The following is an 18171-nucleotide window of genomic DNA, read 5'->3' on the forward strand; positions in this document are numbered from 1 at the left end:
AAACGTGCAAGAACAAGTATACATCGTGGAGGAATTTGCACCTTTTGTAGATCTTATGTGAACTCTAAATATTTTAAAGAACTCATTAACTTAGACCCATTGTATTATGTTCTCATCTTAATGTATTTGAAATCAGGTTAGTTACTTTGAAGTAGTAATTTTACACAAATTTGACTTTATACAGATTCTAGCACTTTTTTTTTTGGAGTGGTCTAGTTGCCAGGTTTAGAAATAGGCAATTGGAGAATTAATATAGCCCTATAATAATGTGTTGGTCTATTATTACTTAAATGCAATGCTTACAGGGTATTCTTAATACTGGCAGGATCACAGCAGTTAAACTCTAATGTGAATGGTGTGTAAAAGAGATTCATTTTAAAGTTGCTCACATGACAATGAATTTTCTTTGCCAGTGATAATTTTGTGCTGCAATTGTAAATCTCTCTCTCTCTCGGCCACCCATCAGTCACTAAACCATTCAGCCATTTGTCTTTGAAACATTTTTGAGAGCTCAAAGTTATAAAATGTTAAATTCTTAGCAAACACTGATCATTTTCATTATCTCCAGAACTAAATTTAATTTACACCAGGCTTGAAATGTCAGTTTTTTTTTTATTACATCTTGGATTAAATAAAATTTGCTTGCAGAAATTTAGATTTTACACAGCTCTTTTTAAATTCAAATGAAATTTACCCATGTGAAGGCAATTGTCACAGGGAAAGGAGTGCTTTGAATGTACTGTGTTTGTTCCTGTATTTGTACATAATCCAAGTCCCCATTTCCCAATTAAACAAGTGAAGATGTTTTCCCGTAAGCAGAGATGGTTAAGGGGAGATTTAATACAGGTGCTCAAAATCGAGGATTTTTAATCAAGTGAATAGGGAGAAACAGTTTCCACTGACAGGGGAGTCAGTAACCCGAGGATGCTGGTTTAAAATAATTGGCAAAAATGCGAGGGAGGAAATGACAGAACATTTTTTTTTCTAACTCAGCGAGTTATGATGATCTGGAATGCATTGCCTGAAGGGGTGGTTCAAACACTTCAACGGTAACTTTCAAAAGGGAATTGAATAAATACTTGAGAAGGAAAATTTGCAGGGCAATGGGGAAAGAGTAAGTGAGTGGAAAGCTGTTTCAGAGACCCGGCACAGGCATGATGGTTCAAATGGCCACCTTCCAGGCTGAATTATTCTATGGACTCCATTTTCCATTTCTCAGCAGGGTGAGGGAGGCAAAATGGAAACTCTGAGCTGTGCGGCGCATTCCCGCACCCACCATCTCAGCTCATCCAATCAATTGTCAGAGGACCTATTAGTGGTGCAAGGAGTAGGCAGCGACATCATGCGGCAGAAGTGTAATGCCACAAACTGGAAGTTTAAGGGGCCCCCTGCTCTCTGAATTTCTCTTTATTTTTTTATTGAAGGTTCAAAAAAAGCACAAAAATTGTTTTTGAAAGCATGCAGATGCTGCCACTTTCACCAGCAGAATCTGCTGCTACATTCATCCATGGTGGTGGTGGCAGGTCTTTATATCTGCCCTTGTGCCACCTCGTTGACAGCCAACACCCAAACTTTATCACGGCCAACATCCAAAAAAAATGCTGCAGACAACGAAAAATTGCAGACGTTTGGATCATTAACAAGCTTAATAGTAAATTCAAAATGGTGCGCGGTCTGCAGATTTCCGCGTCCGCTTGCCTTCCGTATTTTGGGAGACTGGGATGATGACATATTACTGACCTGACATCGTTACGCCCTATTTTACATGTGTTTTTGTGTTTTGGGAGGGGTGGGTGGGGAGGAGGTAGCCCGCCCGATTTGCAAACATAAAATTTAGCCCGATGATTCTATTCTTTGTGTGATCTTCTGTCCTGCAGGTAATGAGCCAGACAGAGATACAATTCTACAGAATAGCCCCCGATACCTTGCCCAATTAGCCAACTAGCCTTTTTTTTTTGTGAGCCATGATAGTGTGGAAGTATAACAGCTTAGCACAACCCTGCTCTCTCTTGATATGTGTGTACACTTAGATGCACACTTTCCAACAGGGCTAAAGGAGAACAACCTGAAGCTTTTGCCCAGGAGTCTCTCTCAGTCTCATTCACCCATCACCCCTGTACTTGCTGACCTACATTATCTCCCAGTTCACCAAGGTCTCAAATTAAAAATTCTCACCCTCGTTTTCAAATCCTTTCATGGCCTTGCTCCTCCAGCCGACAACCCTCAGAGCTCTCTGTTCCTACAATTCAGGCTTCCTGTGCATCCACAACACCCTTCGCCCCACCACTGGTGACTCTGCCCTCGCCTGAATAGGCCCAGGTTCTGAAATTCTCCCCCTAAACGGCCCTACATCCTCGATCTCCTTTAAGACGCTTGTTAAAAGCTAACCATTTGACCAAGCGTGTGGATACCTGTCCTAATGTTGCCTTGTGAAGCTTATTGTCATTTTTTGTCTGATTATCCTTCTATGAAGTGTCTTCATTGATAGATGGCAGGCAGCAGATGGCCCACGGTGGTTGTGTGTTTGGTGCAAAACATGTTCCCCGCTAATAACCATGTTCAGAAGAGGAGGGGCTGAGCTGAGAGAGGAATGAAGTTGCAAGGAGATAAATATCGAAAAAGTGATCACATTTTCTATATTTTCGCTTTCAATAAATTAATTTAAAACTCTCACTAAACATCTACCAGTGACCTTTTTTGTAAAATTGTCAGTCGCTGTTAGATAACGAGCCATGTCCTTAAAGCAGACATTGATGTAAGACTTGGTAAACACATTATTTTAGCCAAGACTCTTTTTTAGCCAGTGTTATCCATCTTCATGTTCCGCATCTGCATCAGTGCCGTGTCACCACTGGATTTTGGCAGATGAGAAACATTGAACAAAATCTATGTCAAGGAAAGTGATGAGGGAAGGCTTTTTTTAATTAGGAAAAATGGAAACGGGAAAGTACACTCTTATTTTCTCTAATGCTGAATTCATGAATATTTGCCAGTGGAAAATTGCAATGGTGTTTTAACATGCAGTACGACATACAATGTAGCTAAGTGTTGACATTTTTCATTCTAATTGGAACCCCTTGGACACAGTTGAAAAAAATATAGTTTGACTGTAATACAAGAGAGGTTTTCTCTGTGAAATATTTTATAAGTGGGTATAGTGTACAAGAATCCAGTCCAACAATAAAGGAGGTACCACGAGACCTGGTTCTTGGAAATGAGCTGGGCCAAGTAGATCAAGTGTCAGTGGGGGAGCATTTAGGAGACAGTGATCATTGTATCGTAAGGTTTAGGATGACGGTGGAAAAGGACAATGGGCAACCCAGAGTAAGAACAATTAACTAGGGGAGAGCCGACTTCAATGGGGCAAGAACGGAGCTGGGCCGGATAGACTGGAACCTAAGGTTGGTGGAACAAACTGGAGCTAAACAATGGGCTACCTTCAAAGAAGAAATGGTTCAGGCACAGTCAAGATATATTCCATCGAAAGGGAAAGGTAGAGCAAACAAATCCAGAGCTCCCTTGATGAAAAAGATAGAAATTAAGATAAAGAAGAAAAAGTGTGCTTATGACAGATGTAGAACCAAGCTGAATACAGAAGGTTCAGAGTAGAGGTGAAGAAGTAAGAGAAGCAAGGGGGGATTATGAGATAGGACTGGCAGCCAACATAAAGAGGAGCCCCAAAGTCGTATTTAGGGATATAAATCGTATAGGTGTGGTAAAAGGAGGAGTAGAGCTGATTAGGAAGCAAAAAGGGGACTTATGGAGGCAGGGGGCATGGCTGAGGTGTTAAATGAATACTTTGCATCTGTCTTTAGCAAGGACATAGATGCTACCCAGGCCATGGTGCTGGAGGAGGAACCTCTATCACTAGAAGAATTCAAAATTGATAAGGGGGAGATATTGGATAAATTCTTGGTACTTAAAGTTGACAAGGCACCTGAACCGGATGAGATGCATCCAAGGATATTGAAGGAAGTGAGTGTGGAAATTGCTGGGGCACTGGCCATAATCTTTGAGTCTTCCCTAGACTCAGGGGAGGTGTTGGAGTATTTGAGAATTGGAAACATTAAGCCCTTTTTCAGAAAAGGTCATAAGGATAAGCTCAGTAATTACAGACCAGTTAGTTTAACTATGGTGGAGTAGAAGCTTCTAGAAACAATTATTTGGGATAGAATTAATAGTCACATGGAAAAATGTGAGTTGATTAGGAAGAACCAGCATGGATTTCTTAAGGAAAAATTGTGTTTAACTAGCTTGCTGGAGTTTTTTGAAGAGGTAACAGAGAGGGTTGATGAGGGTAATGCTGTTGATGTGGTGTACATGGATTTCCAAAAGGCATTTGATACAGTGCTGCATAACAGACTTGTGAGAAAAGTTATAGCTCATGGAATAAAAGGGACAGTAGCAACATGGAAACAAAATTGGCTGAGTAATAGGAAGCAGAGAGTAATGGTCAATGGGTATTTTTCAGACTGGAAGAAGGTTTGCAGTGGAGTTCCCCAGGGGTAGGTATTGGGACCCTTGCTTTTCCTGATGCATATTAATGATCTAGATCTTGGTGTGCAGGGGACGGTTTCAAAGTTTGCGTATGATACAAAACTTGGAAGCATTGTAAACTGTGAGGAGGACGGTGTAGAAATTCAAAAGGACAAAGACAAGTTGGTGGAGTGGGCAGATAGGTGGCAGATGAAGTTCAATGCAGAGAAGTGAGATGTGATTCATTTTAGTAGGAAGAACATGGGAGAGACAATGGCCAGGATTTTACATTTAGCGTGCGGGGGTGGGCCTGACATGTAAAATGACGGGCGATGGACGTCAGGCGTGTGTCCCGACGTCATCATGCTGTCTCACGATATTTCGTTCGGTGGGCGCGCACCGGAGTTGGCTGTGTGCCCGCTGATAATTGATTGGCCTATTAAGGCCATTAACCAGGGAATTAACCTGAATTTAACGCTACCCATCCAATCTTACGGTTGGCAGGCAGGCGCAAAGGCCAAGCGAGTTTACGTTTTTTAGGAAACCTCATCCACGAGCAGGATGAGGTTTCCTGAAGCTTTTACGAATTAAGTGAAAACTTTTTCTGAAAAGTAAAAACATGTCCCATCTCATGTGACACAGTCACATGAGGGGACGTTTCATTACATTTTTATTGCGTTTATTTTTTTAAAAAGCGCTTCAATCTCCCTGAGGCAGCTGCGTGCCTCAGGGAGATTGAAACGCTCTTTCGCACGCATGCGCACAAGACCGCTGGACACAACTCTCCCCCCCGCCCGCACAGGCAGTGCTCAGCGATACTGCTCACGTATTACACTCCGCCTGCATAAAATGGCGGTGCAGAGCCAATCGTGGGCAGCGGTCAGCTCCACGACCGCTTCCTCCGAGTCCACCCGACAATTCAGGCCAATATAAAATAAGGGGTACAATTCTTAAGGGTGTGCAGGAGCAGAGGAACCTGGGTGTACATAATTAATTGGGTGGAATCATCCCAGATTTGCACTAAGTGCAGTAGCGGGCAGGGAAAACGACATTTTACCTGCTGTCTGCGATGGTGGCCTTTCACGCCATATCATCCTAAACCCACCACATTAATTATGCATTCTCGGGAAACACGCCGTTTCCATGGCGGGCAGACACTCATTCGCCCGCCATGCCATCACCTCGCCATTTCATCACGCTGGGCGCCATATTTAAAGTCCAGCCCAGGACTGCTGCAAAGACATGGGTCTGAAAGGCAAAAAGACTTGCAGCCCCCAGGTTCAATGTCGCGTCCCTCGAGTGCCTTTTGGACGCAGTGGAGGCCCGCTGTGATGTCCTCTACCCCCCGCTCTGTCCGCAGGATGGGCAGCAACATCACCAATCTGGCTTGGGAGGCGGTGGCAGCGGTGGTCAGCGTCAATGCCCCGCCAAAGAGGACAGCCACCCAGTGCCGCCACAGGGTGAATGGTCTCATCGATTCCACCAGGGTAATTCACTTTTCTCATCACTCTCAACTCACACTCACAAACCCATCACACATCCACAAGGATCTCACACCTCAAGGGACAACACCACTAACTCTCACACACACCCTCACATCTCCATCAGGCTCATACCCTCTCCACCTCACATCCTCATCCTGTCCATCTCTCTGCTCACCACACAAACATTCCGTGCAGTGCCATGTGTCCTGCTCTCACACTCCATATGTTTTGATGGAGGGGAAGCCTGCTCACAAGCAGGGAGAGGTCCACATTAGGCCCCTCGCTCACTTAGAGGAGCGTATCATTGTGCTGACTGGTGAGGACATGGACCGTGCCTGTGGTGACGGTGAGGTCGGCGGCAAACACCCTCGTGAGGATCCTGAACCACATCATCTCCCTCAATGCAAATGTGAGCGCTCTTTCTTCTGTTTTTGACTCTGCTGTCGTGCACTAATTATCTCTACTTTGGTTCACAGGGAGCTCTGCCAAGCGACCGAGACCCTCGGCCAGCCTGTCCCTCAACTCCATCCACATCCTCACCTCCAGCCAAGAGGACACCACCTCCAATGAAGAGCTGGAAATAAGCAGCCTGGAAGACCCATCACAGCGCTTAGCCACACCCTCCACAAGCGCAGAGACACACACCTCGGTGGGACCTAGATCTAGAGCAGGCTCGGGTTCACAATCTGGTGGTCACTGCATGGACATGTGTCTGCTGCAGCAGGAGGCAGGTTCGTGCGAGCTTCCTGGTACTCGGAGGATTGCTGGGATCAGGCATCTGTGAGGTTTGAGACAGATGATGAGCCTCTAGATTTGGCCTTCCTACTCATCCTGGAGAGTCAGCAGAAGGTGTGGGGACATAATGCAGAGCTGTTGGAAGCCCTCAAAAGAGTGGCATGAGAGTTTGAGGAGAGCGTCTGCCTACTCTCTGATGAAGTGGTGTCCACGTGTGTGTACAGAGGTCTCCATTAGGGAGGATGGCGGACGCCATGGAGACCCTGGTCCAGCAGAAAATGGAGATGTGTGCAGACCCGCACTCCATCGTGGGAGCCATGGGTGAGTTCCTGCAGTGACAATGTGACTCTCCATGTGCTGCTTCCCCTCAAAGAGTCAGGCCGGGGCTCTCGGACTCCTGAAGGGAGGAGGAGTGGCAGCTGGACACCCCTGGATCATCCACTCAGGAATCTCAGAGGCTGTTCACTCCCTCCGAGTCCCCTCAGCCTCGCCCCTGTCAGTGCAGATGGAGCATCTGGCCAATGAGTGATTCTAGAGGGAGAGGTGTGTGTGTGGCAGGGCCTTTCGGAGCCTCGTGCAAGCACTGTCCCAACCACACGGATCCTTCACGTATCACACTCATCTCACCGTCCTGAGCATTTTCAATGCTGTCTGCTGGGGTTCACTTTCAGTTGTCTATCTGAGCTGAGCAGCATCTCTGACCACCCACTGATCTCACTCCCATGCAGCACTTGATCTCTCCCACCACGACTCCTGTTTCACTTGCGATTTGGACATTCAGTTTTATTTTCACTCCCCCGTCCGTTACCCTTCCCTAGTCACCCATTTCCTTTCCCCCATCACAGTTGCCCCTCCCAGGTATCACCTTCCACCTCCCCTCCGTGACCTACCAGCCACAACCCTTTTCCTTCGTGGATGTCCAGGTGAATGTGCACGTCCCCTTCCTGAAAATCCCACCCCCTTCCACATTAACCTTCCCAACCTCCTCCTCCCCACCCCCAGGATCCATGTCTGCCTCCCAGTCCCCACCAACCACCCTCACCGCCCCTTCTATCGCCACCATTGAACCCTCAACCTCCCACCCTATCGCCTCACTCTGCCCTCGGTCATTCTCACCATTCCCCATACCAAGCCCACCCTCAGTTCACTCCCCAGGAGACAGTCATGGACCCATCAGACCTCCCCCTCGCACATTCACCTGGAACTTCCTCCCCCCGCCCCCCCAGAACTCCTCCTCCCCTTCGTCCCCCACCCAGAACCCCTTCCCCTCCTTTAGTCCTCCCATCTTCCCAGACTTCCCCCACCCAGTCCCTTCTCCTTCCTGACTCCCTCAAGACACCCTTCTTCAGCCGCCCTCAGCCCCTCCCCCTTCCGATTCCTTCCTCCAGCCTTACCTCTTCCTCCAGCTTCACTGCTTCCTCAACCCTTACTCCCTCCCCTCTCCACACTCATTCCTCCTCCCGGACTCACTTCCCCTCTCTGCGCTCCATCCTCCACTGGACTCTTTCCCCTTTCCGCACATCTTCCCCCTCCCGACCTTTCCTTACGCCTACCTCCCCAGTTGCCATCTCCTCCCCTGTTACCTGCTTCCTCCCCACTTTCCAACCTCACCCCCCGATACCTTCGTTTCCCCCCCCTCCCAACCTCACCCCCTCCCGACACATTTTCCCCTCCCAGTCGATCCTAGACCTTCGTCTCCCGCCCCCTCGACCATCATCCATTGTGGAGCATCAATGGTGATTCTCCAGCTTCCGTGAGCTGCTTTGCAGCAGAGCTGTGTCCATGTCGGGCTCCAGCATCTTCTGCTCCTCAGGTGTCCGCGATGTGAGAAAGGCCCTGGCGGTGAGTTCCGACCTGTGCACCTCACACGTATCAAGACGTGTTCTGCACTGGCGTGTTTTCCCGCTGATGTGGGCGGACAATCCAGCGGTGGTGGGGACGGGGGTGGGGGGGAACAGGTTGAGTCCAGCGGGCTGACTTTACAATGATGTGCTAATGTATTACAATGAGGTTCCTGCCGTGCGATGGCGGGGAACGTGACCCGTCATCGACAGCTGAATGGATGATTGCAAACTGGTTTCACGACGTCCTGAAACCGATTTTTGGCCTCCTCGCCACATTGTCCACTCACACCACCAAACACGCCCAACACACCAGCGGGCACGGAAAATCCCGGCCATTGAAGGTGGCAGGACAGGTGGAGAGAGCAGTTAGTAAAGCATACAGTATCCTAGGCTTTATTAACAGGGGCATAGAGTACAAGAGCAAGGAGGTTATGCTGAACTTGTATAGGACACTAGTTAGACCTGAGCTGGAGTATTGTGTATCATTCTGGGTGCCACCCTTTAGGAAGGATGTGAACACATTGGGGAGAGTGCAGAAGAGGTTTACAAAAATGGTTCCAGAGATGAGGAACTAGATTGGAGAAGTTGGGACTCTCCTTGTAGAGGAGAAGGCCAAGAGGAGATTTAAGAGAGGTGTTCAAAATCACGAGGGGGCTGGACAGAGTAGATAGGGAGAAGCTGTTCCTGCTCGTAAAAGGATCGAGAACAAGTGGGCACAGATTTAAAGTGATTTGCAAAAGAAGCAAATGTGATGTGAGCAAAAAAGATTTTCACACAGCGAGTGGTTCGGGTCTGGAATGTACTGCCTGGAAGGATTGGTGGAGACAGGTTCAATCGAGGCATTCAAGGGGGCATTAGATGATTATTTAAATAGAAACAATGTGCAGGGTTACGGGGAAAAGGCAGGAGAATGGCACTGAGTCACAATGCTCATTCGGAGAGCCGGTACAGACACAATGGGCTGAACGGCCTCCTACACGTGACAATTCTGTGTAGGAAGGTTCAAGCATCTTGTCTTTGCTGCGTAAACCCGTCCCCTGGAGTCAGGGGGAGGAGGCACCAAGCAAGTTCAGATCCATGTTCCCAAAGATTTATGTGCATCTCTCGTTTATTTGATGAAGGGATTAGATTGTGTTTACATAGACAAATCCTTACAAGTAAAGGCTTTAGGGAGAATCGGGGTTTACGATCTTGAGTTATGTAAGTACAAAACTAAGTTGGAGGCAGGAGTTTCTCTGTTCCCAGAAAGTAATGGGCCTGGGGACTTGTACAATGATCTAAGCTTGTGGCATAAACTCTTCAAACTTTCCTACTTTCTGCAGCAACCCATGAGCACAAATAGAGATGAATTGTGTGGATCTAACTGCCAGTTCAGAGACAGGGACCAGGATTTTTAGAAAGTGTATCGCTTCCCATCTTCCAAGGAGTCAGCATCACCAAGACGCTGGCTGCCTCGCCACTATTTAATGCTGCAAGGAGTGTTAATTGACTGGGGATGGGACTTTCGCCTCTTAGTGGGAGGAAGCCCCGCCTCAGTTGCCGGCCAATCTCGATGGCCGGCAGCTCTCTCGTCCCAGCAGCGCCAGAAGCTGCAGTGGACAGGACTGGAACTGCAAGCAGTGCACAGAGTCCAATCCTGGGAGCCCAGGACCATGTGAGTGGGGGGGTCTCAGGGAGGGGGGATTTGTGGGGGGGAATGGTGGAGAGGCCGGTGGTGGGGGGGGGGGGGGGAGGCACCTGAATGTTGAAAGGAAGCTGTTGATGGTGGCACTCTTTCCCCCCCCCCCCCCACTACCTTCTTGCCCAAGGCCTGAGCAGGGTCACTTTTTGGGCTTCCCCACTGCCCCTGAACTTCTCCCACTAGCCTGAAAATTGAGGCTGGATGGGAAATGGCCCTTAAGTGGTAATTAATTGGCCAATTAGTTGGGCCTCAGTTGGGGCAAAGACGGGAGAGGTTGGGGTGGGTGGGAAACTGGTGGGAAGGCCAAAGAATTTTAGGCCCCCCTACCCCGCTTCCAAGCCTAGTGACAGGGGACTGTAAAATTATGCCCGCATTACATGGCAACCAAGGTTGAGAAATAAATATTCCAGGGTACACAATATTTTGGAAAGACAGACAGAATGGCAAAGGAGGTGGGGTAGCTCTGATAGTAAAGGATGACATAAGCACATTAGTGAGAAAGGGTCTTGGCTCAGAAGGTCATGAAGTAGGATCAGTGTGGGTGGAGATTAGAAGCAGCAAGAGTCAGAAAATGCCAGTGGGTGTAGTTTATAGGCCCCCTAATAGTTACACTAATGCACAGAGTATTAAACAAATTATTGGAGCATGTAACAAAGGCAATGTAATAATTGTGCAGACTTTAATGTTTGTAAGAAGGTTCATTCGACTGATACCTGGGATGGAGGTTGTAGTTTTATGAGGAAAGGTTGGGCCTGTATCCATTGGAGTTTAGGAGAATGAAACCTTACTGAAACACAAGATCCTGAGGGTACTTGATAGGGTGGATGCGGAAAGGATGTTTCCCCTTTTGGAGAGACTAGAACTAGGGGACACAGTTTAAAAATAAGGGGCCTCCCAGTTGTTATGGACCAGAGAGGGAATAATTTAAACAGCCCTGATTTCTCCACTCACTACCTGTCCGTAAACAGGAAGGTGGTTTTGATCTCTGATTTCCCTCTTTATAAGTGGTGGCGTATTTTCTCCCAACTCTTCAGTTTTGGAGTTATCCAATCCTCTATTAATAACCCCACAGCAACCTCAGGATAAGATAAAATAAGAGGAAGGGTTTTGCAATATCTGCCCCTTTTCGCATTCATACAATAACAGAGGGATATGGGAAAGAAAGGGGTAGAGAGCAAGACCACGATAAAAATAAGAGTTATGGTTTCATGCGAGTCCAGAATCAAAAGTCCAGTGGCGTATTCCTTCAGAGGTTAGCCGGCTGAAACTGGTGCAGGTGATTCGACTTTACAGAAGCGAGGACTTCCATGATGGAAGAAGGCACATATAGCGATGAATTAGTCTCGAAGGCACAGATGCAGAAGTTCCAGTGTTCCAATAGTTCACTGTGTAGATGAGGGTCAGGTACATCATCTGGACAGAGCTCTCTCTCTTGCTACCTGTTAGATGGTAAAATGGTAGACTGCCTGGGTTCAGTTCCACACAGCAATATAACAGGTTTTACAAGCTTGGGGGGAGATCATGTGACATACCTCCCACTTCTTGGGTGTTAGACAAAAGGTGTATTTTCCCGGGTCTGGGATCTTGAGGTGTTTAATAGAGGAGTCAGGGTCCCTTTTGTCCTTTGCAGACATGCCCTGTCTCCATTGGCCAGAGCTCTGCCTTAGAAATGCAAAGGCAGTCGGTGCATTCCTTTGGAATTTGATTGTCGGCAGTCACAAAGGACATTGGCACCTTTTTAAAGGTAACGAAGTCCCTGCTGGTTTCTGTAGGTTAGAACTTCCTCTGGTATGAGTCATGGCTAGTCAGAGTAAAGGCTCGTCCATTTTTAAAATTAAAATAATTTTATAAATTAGGTTGACAAAGATATATATCCCTTCCTGTCTTCTGGCTGGGACACGGTTAAGACATAAGTGAGAATTTTTTTTTCTCTGGGTGAAAACGTTTTCCCTCATGTCCCCTCTAATCCTTCAAATCTTCGCCCCTGGTAAATGACCCCTCAACGAGGGGAAATAAGCCATTCCTGTTTACCCGACATAGGCCCCTCATAATTTTGTACACTTCAGTTAGGTCACCCCTCAACCTCCTCTGTTCTAAGGAAAACAACCCCAGCCTATCCAATCTTTCTTCATAGCTGCAATTCTCAAGCCCAGGCAACATTATTGCAAACCTCTTCGGTATTCTCTCTCCCAAGCAATTATATGCTTCCTGTAATGAGGTGAATAGAACTGTAAAAAATTCCAGCTGTGGCCTAACCAGCATTTTATACAATTCCAGCATTGAATCCCTGCTTTTGTATTCATTACCTTGTCCACTAAAGGAAAGCATTCCATATGCATTCCAAGGTCTTGCACTTCCTCTACCCCTCTCAATGTACATTCCCTTGCTTTGTTTGCCCTCCCCACATTCATCACCTCAACTTCTCCAGATTGAATTCCATTAGCCACTTTTCCACCCATTCAGCCAAACCATTGATAACATTCTGGAGACAACAGCTATCCTCTTCACTATCAACGACATGACCACTTTTTGAGTCATTTGCAAATTTCACAATCATGTCTCCCACATTTAAATCCAAGTCATTAATATATACGATGAACAGCAAGGGCCCCAACACTGAGCCCTGTGGAACACCACTGGAAATCGTTTTCCATTTGCAAAAACATCCATCGACCGTTACCCTTTGTTTCCTGTCTATTTTGGATCCAACTCGCCATCTTCCTCTGTATCCCATGAGAATTTCACTTTTCTGACCAGTCTGCCATGTGGGACCTTGTCAAATGCCTTTTCTAAAATCTATCTACATCCATTGCACTACCCTCATCAACTCTCCTTGTTTAAGTTGTTAAAACACAATCTTGCCCTCATGAAACCATGCTGACTGTCCCTGATCAATTTGTGTCTTTCTAAGTGACAGTTTATCCTGTATCTCAGAATTGATTCCAATCATTTGGCCCACCACCAAAGTCAGACTGACCGGCCTATAATTATCTGGCCTATCCCTTTTTAAATATTGGTACAACCTTCACAGACCTCCAATCATCTCGTACTTCACCTGTATCTAGTGAGGATTGGAAAATGATCCCCAGAGTATCCATTATTTCCTCCCTGGCCTCCTTTAACCAAAAAATGGGATACAATCCATCCGACCCTGACGATTTATCCACCTTCAAGGATGTCAGTCCCTCCAGTACTTCTCCTCTCATTATGTTTATTGTATCTAATATTTCACACTATTCCTCTTTAACTAGAATGTCTGCATCATCCCTCTCTTTGTTGAAGACAGAGACGAAGTACTTTTGAGATCCCTGCCCACAGCATCTTCAGCATCAGAGCAGAAGTTACCACGTACATCTCTGATCAGCCCTATCCTCTCCTTAGTTATTCTCTTGTTCTTAATGTACTGGTAAAACATCTTCGAGTTGTCCTTGATTTTACCTGCCAGTATTTTTTCGGATCCTCTCTTTACTTTCCTAATTTCCATTTTTACTTCACCCCTGTACTTTATATATTCCTCTAGGCTTTCTACAGTATTAAGCTTTTTGTGACTATCGTAAGCTTTCTTTTTCTGCTTTATCTTACCAGGGGGCTCTAGATTTGGCCATACCACCCTTTTGCTTTGTGGGGACATGTCTACACTGTGCCCATAGAACCTTGCTTTTGAATGCCTCCCACTGATGTGACACTGTTTTCCCTTCTCGTAGCTGTATCTAGTCCACTCTCGCCAGTTCATCTCTCAGTTTTGTAAAATTTGTCTTCCCCCCCATTTGGATCTTTTACTCCTGTTCTATCTTTGTCCTTTTCCATGAAGATGCTAAATCTAACTGTATTTTGGTCACTATCTCCAAAATGGTCACCCCCTGCTACTTCATCCACTTGCCCAGCTTCATTTCCTAAGGCTAAATCCAGAATTGTGTCCTCTCTCATTGGGCTTGTTACGTGTTGGTTGAAAAAGTTGTCTTGAATGCAGTTTAAGAATTTTGTGTCCTCTGTGCCCTTCACACTGTTCGTATCCCAATTGATATTAGGGTAGTTGAAGTCCCCAACGGTTACTGCCTATTGTTTTTGCACTAGAAATATGCCTACCCATTTGATCTTCTAACTCCCTTCCAGTAATTGGGAGTCTATAGAACACTCCTAGCAGTGTGGCTGTCCCTTTTTTATTTCTGAGTTCAACCCCTAAGGCCTCATTTGATGTTTCATTTAGTATATCATCCCTCCTCACAGCTGTAAATTGATTCTTTAACCAACAGGGCTACACTGCTACCTCTTTTTAATCCCTCTCTCTATCCTGCCTGAAAACTCTATATCCAGGGATGTTGAGCTGCCATTTTGTCCCTCTTTAAGTCAAGTTTCCCTTTTCATGAATATATCATGCTGCCATATCTGTTCCCTTAGTTCATCAGCTTAATTTGCTATACTCCTTGAATTTACATATGTACCTTTTAACACTGCCAAATTCCTGTGCTGTACACTTTTTAACCTGTGCTTCTGTCTTTCAGAGTCACTCACTAATTTTCTATCTCCCATCCCTTGCTCTGAATTTGCAGTCAGGTTCCCATCCGCCTGCCAATCTAGTTTAAACCCTCCCCAACAACACTATTAAATCTCCCTGCAAGGCTATTCATCCCAGTCCAACTAGGGATAAAGCTGCTTTAGATCTAGTATTGTGGATGAGGCAGGGTTAATTGGTAATATCACTGTAAAACACCCACTGGGAACTAATGATCATAATAATTGAATAGCATGTTAAGTTTGAAGGTGACAGACTCCAATCATAAACAAGAATCTTAAACTTAAACAAAGCCAATTACATAGGCATAAGGGGGAGAACTGGCTAAGGTTGATTGGGTAAGTAAACTAAAGTTTATGGCGGTAAATAAACAGTTGGAAACATTTAAACAATTAAAAATATTCAACAAACACACATTCCATTGAAAAGCATAAACTCAGCAAGAAAGACCCATCTGTGGCTCACTCAGGAAGTTAGTATTAGATTAAAAGAAGGGGCCTATAAGTTTGCAGAGAATAGCAGCAAGTCCGAACATTGGGGTGTGTTAGAAAACAGCAAAGGGCCGCCAAAATATTAATTGAAAAAATAGAAAACTAGCCAGGAATATAAAAACATAATTATTGAAAGAGCTTTTGCAAGTATATAAAAAGAGAGTTGCTAAAGTAAACATTGGTCCCCTAGAAACAGAGACACAATAAATTATGGGGAATGGGCAAATAGCCGAGACGTTGAAAAGATATTTCGTGTCAGTCTTCACAGTAGAAGGCACAAGTCACATACCAGAAATAGAGGGTAACCTAGGTGCTAAGAAGTGAGGAAATTAATGACAGCAGAGGAGAAGTATTGGAGAAACTTAAGAGACTAAAATCTGACAAATTCCCCAGGACCTGATGGCCCTACATCCTACAGTTCTAAAAGAGATAGCTGCAGAGATAGTGGATGCACTAACTATTATTTTCCAAAATTCCCTAGATTTTGGTACAGTCCCAGCATATTGAAAGCATAGCAAATGTGACATCGCTATCCAAGAAAGGAAGGAGAGAGACAACAGGGAACTACAGGTCAGTTAGCCTGACATCACTCAGGAAAGTGCTGGAATCTATTATTAAGGAAGTCTTAACAATGCACTTAGCAAATGATCAAATAAAATCAACATGGTTTTACAAAAGCATTTGACAAATTTATTAGTTTTTTTGAGAATGTAACTATTAAGGTAAATAAAGGGGAAGCAGTAGATGTGGTATACCTGGATGTCCACATGGCATTTGATAAGGTGCCACATAAAAGTTTAATAGGCAAAATAAGGGCTCAGAATTGGGGGTAATATGTCTCTAGGATTGGTTAATCAACAGGAAGCAAAGAGTAGGCATAAATGGGGAATTCTGAAATTGGCAGGCTGTGGCTATTGGAATGGCACAAGATTAGTGCTGGGGCCTCAGCCATTTCCAACCTATATTAATAACTTAGAGGGAGAGACAGAGAGTAATGTCTCTAAGTTTTCTCACAATATAAAGTTAGGTGGAAATGTAAGCTGTGAGGAGGACACAGAGAGGCTGCAAAGAGACATGGACAGGTTAAGTGAGTTGACAACAAGGTGGCAGATGGAGTATAATGTGGGAAAATGAGAGGTTATCCACTTTGGTTGTAAGAATAGAAAAGCAGAATATTTTTTTAAAAAGACATGAAAATCAAATGTTTATGTTCAGAGAGGCTTGGGTGTGCTCATACAAGGAATTCAGAAAGTTAGCCTGCAGGTACAGCAAGCAATTAGGAAGTCAAAAGCCATGTTTGCCATTATTGCAAGGGGATTAGAGTATAAGAATAAAGAAGTGTTGCTACAATTCTACAGGGCTTCGGTGAGACCACACCTGGAGCACTGTATGCAGTTTTGATCTCCATATTTAAGGAAGGATATACTCGCATTGGAGGCAGTATAACGAAAGTTCATTAGACTGTCCCTGGGCTGAGGGGGTTGTCCTATTATGAGAGGTTGTGTAAACTGGGCTTATATTCTCTGGAGTTTGGAAGAATGAGAGGTGATCTCATTGAAACATACAAGATTCTGAAGGGACTTGACAGGGTGGATGCTGAGAGATTGTTTCTGCTGGTCGGGGAATCTAAAACACGGGGGGCACAATCACAGGTTGAGGGGCCGATCATTTAGAATGGAGATGAGGAGAAATTTCTTCATTGAAAGGGCTGTGAATCTTAGGAATTCTCTACCCAGAGGGTTGTCGATGGGCCTTCACTATTTAAGGCTGGGATAGACAAATTTTTGGGGTCTCAGGGAATCGAGGAATATGGGGAGGGTGGGTGAGAACGTGGAGTTGAACCCAAGATCAGCCATGGCCAAAGTGAATGGCAGAGTAGGCTCGAGGGGCTGCATGGTCTACCCTGCTCCTATCTCAAAGTATAATGTAATAATGTCAATGCCAAGTAATACAAAAAAAATTAACACTCAAGGAAAGAGTTTCCACAGAAACTAATGAAGCATTTGCAGAGCAAGCATAATGTTCACTGGGTTCAGGAGAGCTGATGTTCTCAGGTTTCCTGGGAATGGGCTGCATTTTTTTTATCCCTGACCCACATTGGGACCAGTGCTTGGGAGCTCTTCCAAGAGCGGAACAGGAAATTTCATGGGAACATTCAAGGTAATGGATGCAACAAGGAAAAATGTAGCCTTTTGAAGGGCTGTAACTGTTTCCTTTACAATGCTCACCCCTCCCAAAAATGTTTTCAGCACACAATATAGTTGCCAAAATAAACCTCTGGCAGTAAATGGAATCTGTGATAAGGAAAGGAGCTGTGCTGTACCTGAACGCCTTGCGTAATGACTTGATGGAGCGGACAGGCTTCAACAAGAAACAGATAAACTTTAGCTTAGTCATTGGTGAAATGGAGGTGTTATTGCTTGAGAATAATACAAAGCTTCCTGTTTGGTGCTCCAGGGTCCATGCCCTGAGGGCAGCATTGTATGCTGCCATTCAGGAGGTGTGGGAAAAAATTTGAGGGAAGAGCTTATCTTAATTTTCACCAACGGTGGTGTTCCTATGGTTACATCTTGGCTGCAGGCCCTCTTGTAGCAGGTGGTATAGAGCTGAAACTGGCTCCATGCTTATCTGTAGCCAGTGGAGTCTGTTCCTCAGGGTCATTGCCAGGATCTGTAAATGTGGTTGATGAGCTACTGGTAGATGTGAGCACTTTGGCTCTGGGGCTGCTGCTGATCTCTGTGGCATGGTTTTATTCATCACAAATTCAACCATGATACACTGCATTCTGAGCATATATTGGACGAATTGCACATACTGGTGTGGTAGATCATTGTTCTCAGGTCTGTCTCTATCTTACAGCATTCCTGTATCAGTCATCTCGCTGATTTAACCTACCATGTACTAAAATACATATATATATTACTGTATTACAGCCACACAAGAGTAA

Source organism: Cetorhinus maximus, chromosome 15 (assembly GCF_964194155.1).
Source record: "Cetorhinus maximus chromosome 15, sCetMax3.hap1.1, whole genome shotgun sequence".
In the NCBI taxonomy this organism is placed as follows: Eukaryota; Metazoa; Chordata; class Chondrichthyes; order Lamniformes; family Cetorhinidae; genus Cetorhinus; species Cetorhinus maximus.